Genomic DNA, 6,405 nt, shown 5'->3' on the forward strand with positions numbered 1-6,405 from the left:
ATGGTACATTCAATTTTTCCTATTCTGCACTTGTATATTCTTCTGTTCAAGACCACATCAATCTCATGGAATAACTTCCCTCACACACCTTCCAAATAGTGCTAGATAAGAATTCTCCACACACTTATCCCATACTAGCAATGGCCTTTTTTAAGGGTGACCTTACATTAAAAAATCCCAATGAAATATTTCTATTACCCTCCGACCCCATCATTCTTAATTTTCATGGGTGGTGCCGTATTTTTTAGGAATCCCATCTTTTTGGGGATGATGATAGTTTTCTAGAACTCTATAAGCTGAATACCATAAGGGACTTCCCCTATACGCTAGAAGGTTTTGGCTACTTGCAAGGGCTGTTGAGATATCGAGCTCCACCTGATATGCCAGGGTGACCGTTGTGCATTTATGTCATTGACTTGTTAGCTGCAGATGCGGTTGGTACACCGCCCATGAATAATAGCTGGATGATAGCTGCTATCTTTATGTACTCTAGTTAGTGGCTCAGTTAGTATGCCACCTTAGTTAGCTAAGTTTGGTTTGAGACCCACATATAGGGTTCACCTATTCCTTTTGTACTTAGAGAGAGTTCTTTTGGCTTTCACAACTAAGAAAAAGAAAAATGTTTTTAGCCTCCATCGTTGTGTGTATTCCCCCATTGTATGTGAGAAAGCCGCAAGTGAGACTCCTTACTTCTCTCCCACTCTTTTCACATGGTATCAGAGCTCGGTTCATGGTAAGGAGCTCAAGAAAGCAAACCAAGTTCATGGTTTCTTGGTAAGAGGATCAATGTTGCTTTCCCTTTTCGAGTTTCAGAGCAAATCTCTACAGGTAGCAGAGTCGGAAAGTGCAATAGTGTGCTACCTTAGATTAGGATGCCCTTTGTGGTGTGGCAAGAGGGCAGTATATGCTGCAGGAAAGGGCAAAGCCCATAGTGATGTTATTTTTTTGATTCGAGGCCATTTCGAGGCCCGTTTTGGTGGCAAAAGATTTCTGCAGGCACTCAGAAAAGCGTCTTGTTTTTGTTGTGCGACCACTGTTCTGCAGGTCGGTGAAAAGTTGCCATAGAAATTGCATCCTATGCCTATGCACAGAGATATTGAAAGTGATAGAATCATTCTTATTGCATGTTGATACAAAATCGTCACTAGGAAGTGACTGTGTGGTCAAATACCACTTCCTTGTGAGGCAAAAGTTTTGTTTTTTGCAGTGACATAATATTTTTGGAGTGTTCTGGAATGGCGTCTGATGCTCTTTCACAGATAGTCACTGAAAAGCTTGACAAGAACAACTTTCAAGCATGGAAGTTTAGAATGATGAATTTCCTTAAGGGAAAAGGCTATTGGGAGTTCATTACTGGAGCTAAACAAGAACTAGTTCTTCATAATGTTCCCAATCAACAGGAGTTGCAAGCATTTAAAGGATGGCATGAGAGAGCCAGAAAAGTTATGTACTAGCTGTTTATCAGTATTTTAGATTGTGCATATTCAAGATGCAAGCATGCCGAAGGAGGCATGGGATACCTTGACAAAAATGTATAGCACAAATACGCAAGCCAGGAAAATGCAGCTCAAGCAGGAGTTGCATAATGTGTAGAGAGAAAATATGAGCATCAATGACTACCACATGAAGGTGAAGAAGATTGCCGATGCACTTACTTCCATTGGATTGCCAGTGGAAGCCAGCCCAATCAGCATCAGTGTATCCATGCAACTGTATCTGAACCCCAGTCTCATCAAATAGTCCATACTGCAAAACAAGTGCGAGTGAGAGTTATCATCTGGATGTAATTAAAAGTTAAGTTGCAAAAGTACAGCGTCGCGACCTTCCCGCCTCCCTGCTGCTGCAGCCCCGTCGCCCACGGCCCCTCGCTGCCTGCGCGCCGCTTCACCCCCCTCCCCCCCCGTCTTCCTCCACTTCCCCTCCATCGCCCTCCTCCACCTCGCCTCGCACCCCTCTTCGATCTGATGGCAGCAACGGCTGGAGTTCAGCGGAACCTCCCTCGCCTGGGCCTCCGTAGACCTCGCTTGAGCAGCCTCGATCGTGTGAGGGTGGGTTCACCTCTAGCGGGAGAGCTGGCCAGTGGCGGGTTGGGTGGTCTGCACCCTTTGCCCTCTTGGGGCATGCTTCGTTCGCGCAGGGCTTGTAGGTGCAAGTTGCTTGCTCGTGCCACCCGTGGCTTGGGGCATTGCATCTCCTCGGAGGGGAGCATTGTTGGCTGTAGCCTGCTCCTCCGCCCCAGCGGCTTGCATCACCTGCACCTTCATCGCAGCAACAGGAACATCTTTCAGGAAGCGACGTGTGTGCTCGGGACCTTTTGTCGAGGAAAGGTTTGGTACTACCTCGAGCTCAAGGAGATAGAGATGCGAGATGCCTTCTCCCATGGTGGTCAAGAGCTCTTCTTGATGGTGCTCGACAACAGAGATCCTGGCGCTTCCGATCTCGGAGCTACACCGGCTCTTAGAACTGTGCTACCTCGACGTGGCTTCACTGCTTTCCTCCCAGCAGGGGTTCTTGATCGTGGTTGGCACCTTGGTCACGGTCGGCCTCGATTGCTGGATATTGACTCAGAGGAGTCATATCAGTTGATGGTTCACTGTCTCGAAGACCTTCTTCCCACAGGGCGGCGGCTCTTGGTTCTATCCGCAGGGCTGCTGGACTTGATCCCTTCTCTTGGGGCTCTACTCTTTCTTGTTGTACCAGGAGGCTCCCCAACTGGGTTGAGGCCTGCAGATGCGTGGAGCGGGCTACTGGAGTGCGAACTCGCCCCCCGCCAGGCGGTGGTTGCTCATGCAGGCGGGTCTTTTCTTGTTGGTGCCCTCGGGCGGGCTCGATGGAGGGGAGCTCAGCGGAGGAGGGACCCTGTTTTGCTAGGGTCTCCAAGCTTCTCAAGACTCAGAGCTTTTCTCGGAGATTCTTTTTTCCACAGGGCGGCGGCCCTCGACTCCTTCCTCAGGGATCCCTTCTCCTTTGGCTCTACTTCTTCTTGTCGTACCAGGAGGCTCCCCATGTGGGTTGAGACCTGCAGGTGCGTGGAGCGGGCTACTGGAGTGCGGACTCGCCCCCCGCCAGGTGGTGGTTGCTCATGCTGGCAGGTCTCTTCCTATTGGCACCCTCGGGCGGGCAAGATGGACGGGAGCTCAACGGAGGAGGGATCCATACATGCTTGGATTACGAGTATCTCCAGGATTCACTTCATCAGGGATTATTGGTCGGCCTCGATTGTTGGATGTTGACTCAGAGGAGTCATATCAGTTGATGATTCACTGTCTCGAAGACTTTCTAGTACTTCCAGGATTCACTTCATCAGGGATCCGTAGCTTTTTTGGTTTCGCGGTTTACTGGTTTTTCAGAAGACCCAGACTAGGTTCTTTGTTTCGACAGCATTTTGCAACAGTTTTTTGCTTGGCCCTGTGTGGCTTGTAGTTTCGCAGATGGGAGTTATCCCTGTGCTCCAGCATTTTATGCTGTTGAGTCTCTTGTATGCCTTTTCTCGAAGTAATATAATTAGCCCTTCTTTTTTGGTAAATAAAAAAAATAGTCCATACTGCAATGTGGACTTCACATACCTCAGTATGTGTCCAGCCACATCCAAATGCGGTTTCCTTGGAGCCTGCATAAACTGACTTACCAACCCAACAACATAGCTCAAATCTGGCTTGGTAATAGTCATATAAATCAAACTTCCTACTATGCGTCTATACATAGTAGGGTCTTCCAGAAGCTCACTTGCATCTGCACTCAGCTTCACATTCTGCTCCAAAGGAACTGAAATAGGCTTATAGCCTGTTATCCCATATTTGGATAGCATGTCCAATCCATACTACCTCTGTAAGAGCCATATCCCACTTGTGGATCTAACACACATGTGACTCCCCTAGATGCACACATGCACCATAGAGCAAGCCCTTGATCATACTTATCCCAACATACCCACCCTCAAGGGGTTGCCTCTTGCAGTGTTAAGGATACATCTAGTCTCATAGTTTCTCATGCCATCTCATGGTGGTCAAGGATAAATCTTTGGCTAGGATCTCATGCTAGCAAGGGTTCCCAAGGGTGTGAGGTTTACAGAAATGGGATAGACAAAACACATATCACATGGTCTACATCATATGGTGAGGAGAGGTGATTTACAAAAGACATAACATATGATATTCTTTTTGGAGTACTACTCTAGGTAGAGAGCCTAAAAATGTGACCAAGTGATGATAAACAAAAATTCAAAAGACAAAGTGCTTAAAAAGCATAGTCTTTATTTTCTTCATTTGCTGATGGAGTTCCTCCTTTGGCCATATTTGCTTTGTTGTTGAAGTAGCCCTTCTTTTCTTTGATCAACCAATCAGCTTCTTCTTTTGTAGACTTCTTTCTCTTTCCATTCACAACATACCATATCTCCATAAACTTAGCTTTTGTTTGTATGGAAACTAGTTCCATCAAACTTATCAGAAAAGGTCTTAGCTTCCATGGCAAGGTCTTACCCGAGGGCAATGTCTAGTGCTTTACAAGTGAAATATGAGCAAAAAATAATAATCCTTCAAAGAGTGACAACTTGAATACTTTGACTTGGATTTCTCTATGTGACTTAAGTAAATGTCAAAGCATGAGGCAATTAGTTAGAACAACATTTATGCAAGATGTCCAAGCAAAGATGACCAAGAACATGCTAGAAAATGAGCATAGCAAATTGAAAATAAGTCTTGGTCAAACTACCAGTCAAACTTTGACTGCTCAAAGTCAAACTTAGACTAGCATAGTCAAGCTTTCATGGCCAAAGAGGCAGCTCGAAAATCTGCTCCAAATCGTCATGTAGAAACTGAAACTCAGAGGGATTTTGTAGTGTGGAGGAAGGAAAAGACACTTGAGACAATTAGTTGGAATACCAAAGTAGAACTCAACACAATGCCCCAAAGAGTGTGGGCTTCATTCCATTATGGGGTATTTATACAAGTTGGAGAGCTTCTCTCTCTGCATGTAGAAAGTGTAACACATTCTCTCTCTACATGTAGAACTTGCATGTAGAACTCGCATGTAGAACGTGCATGTACAAATTGTATGTAGAACTTGCATGTACAAGTACAAGTCGCATGTAGGAGTTGCATGTAGAAGTCATATGTACAACTCGCATGTAGATCTTGCATGTACAAGTCGCATTGTACAAGTCGCATGTAGGAGTTGCATGCAGAAGTTGTATGTAGAACTTGCATGTAGAACATGCAAGTTGGATTTCTAAGAGGGATTATATCTAGCCTTATGCAAGTACAAGCGAAGCTTTGCCGCTACTCTATACACACATTCTGTTCTACCTAAGTCCATTCACCCTCGGAGAGGAATTGTGCAAATGATAAGCACATTGGCCAGCATTGTAGAAGAACCATGGACTGTTTTTTTGATGAAATTGACTTGAATCTTGCTCCAAATGAGGTTAGACTTGATGAGCAACAAGGTAATGATGTCGCCTAGCTCCCTCTGGAAGGAATTTGACAATGTTGCTCTCCACAATGAGAACTATGAAGAAGGTCGACGTAGCTTCCTAAGGCAATGCTGCCCCGAAAATGGCGAGATAGCTTGTATAGTTCGTTTTGTAGATTTGCCCTGACCTTGGGAAGACTCTCCTGAAAGATGAGAAGCTGAGAATGCGAGCTTGAAGAGAAATCTCACTTCCAAAATCAACTTTGGTGAGGGAAGGTTGAAGATGGAGGTGAGGAAGGAGATGATGATGTGGCACCTAACTAGGGCTTAGGCTAGAGAGAGCATCTAATGCTAGGCTAGGCTAAATCTAGAACCTAAAGCTCTAATACCAAGTGTAGAATCCCATAGGATAGAATAGATGCATCTTGAAAGAGGTGTGAGAGCACAATGAAACAAAATGGTAGTTCTCTATTATGAATTGTGAGAGAGAAGACTCTCTCTTATAGAAAGGGGAAGAAGGTAATACCTTCCCTACATAAGTGGCAATCAGCCCCTACATTAGTGGAAATCAGTCCCTACATCAGTGGGACTGGCCTAAATCAAAGGAACCTCCCATGTGGGGGTCTTTGGCTTACATCATCACTTAGGTCACACACTAGACACATCATAGCACTTGATGTGCCTTTACAACACATAGAAACACACATGTGACTCCCCTAGATGCACACATGCACCATAGAGCAAGCCCTTGATCATACTTATCCCAACAGCCAATTGCATTCTTGTCTTTAGGTAAAGGCACCAATTCCCATGTAGCATTTGCTGCCAAGGCATCCATTTCTTCATCCATGGCTTTCTCCCATTTTTCTTTGCCCATGGATTGCTCAAAAGAAGTGGGTTCTGGTTCCTGTATCACTTTGCCCATATAGGCACAGTGAATGGCTGTAAATCCATCATATTTCAGCCTATCCACAGGATACCTAGCTTTGGTAGACC

Source organism: Dipteris shenzhenensis, chromosome 8 (assembly GCF_047967505.1).
Source record: "Dipteris shenzhenensis isolate YYH24624 ecotype China chromosome 8, Dip_SZ_1.0, whole genome shotgun sequence".
NCBI lineage: Eukaryota > Viridiplantae > Streptophyta > Polypodiopsida > Gleicheniales > Dipteridaceae > Dipteris > Dipteris shenzhenensis.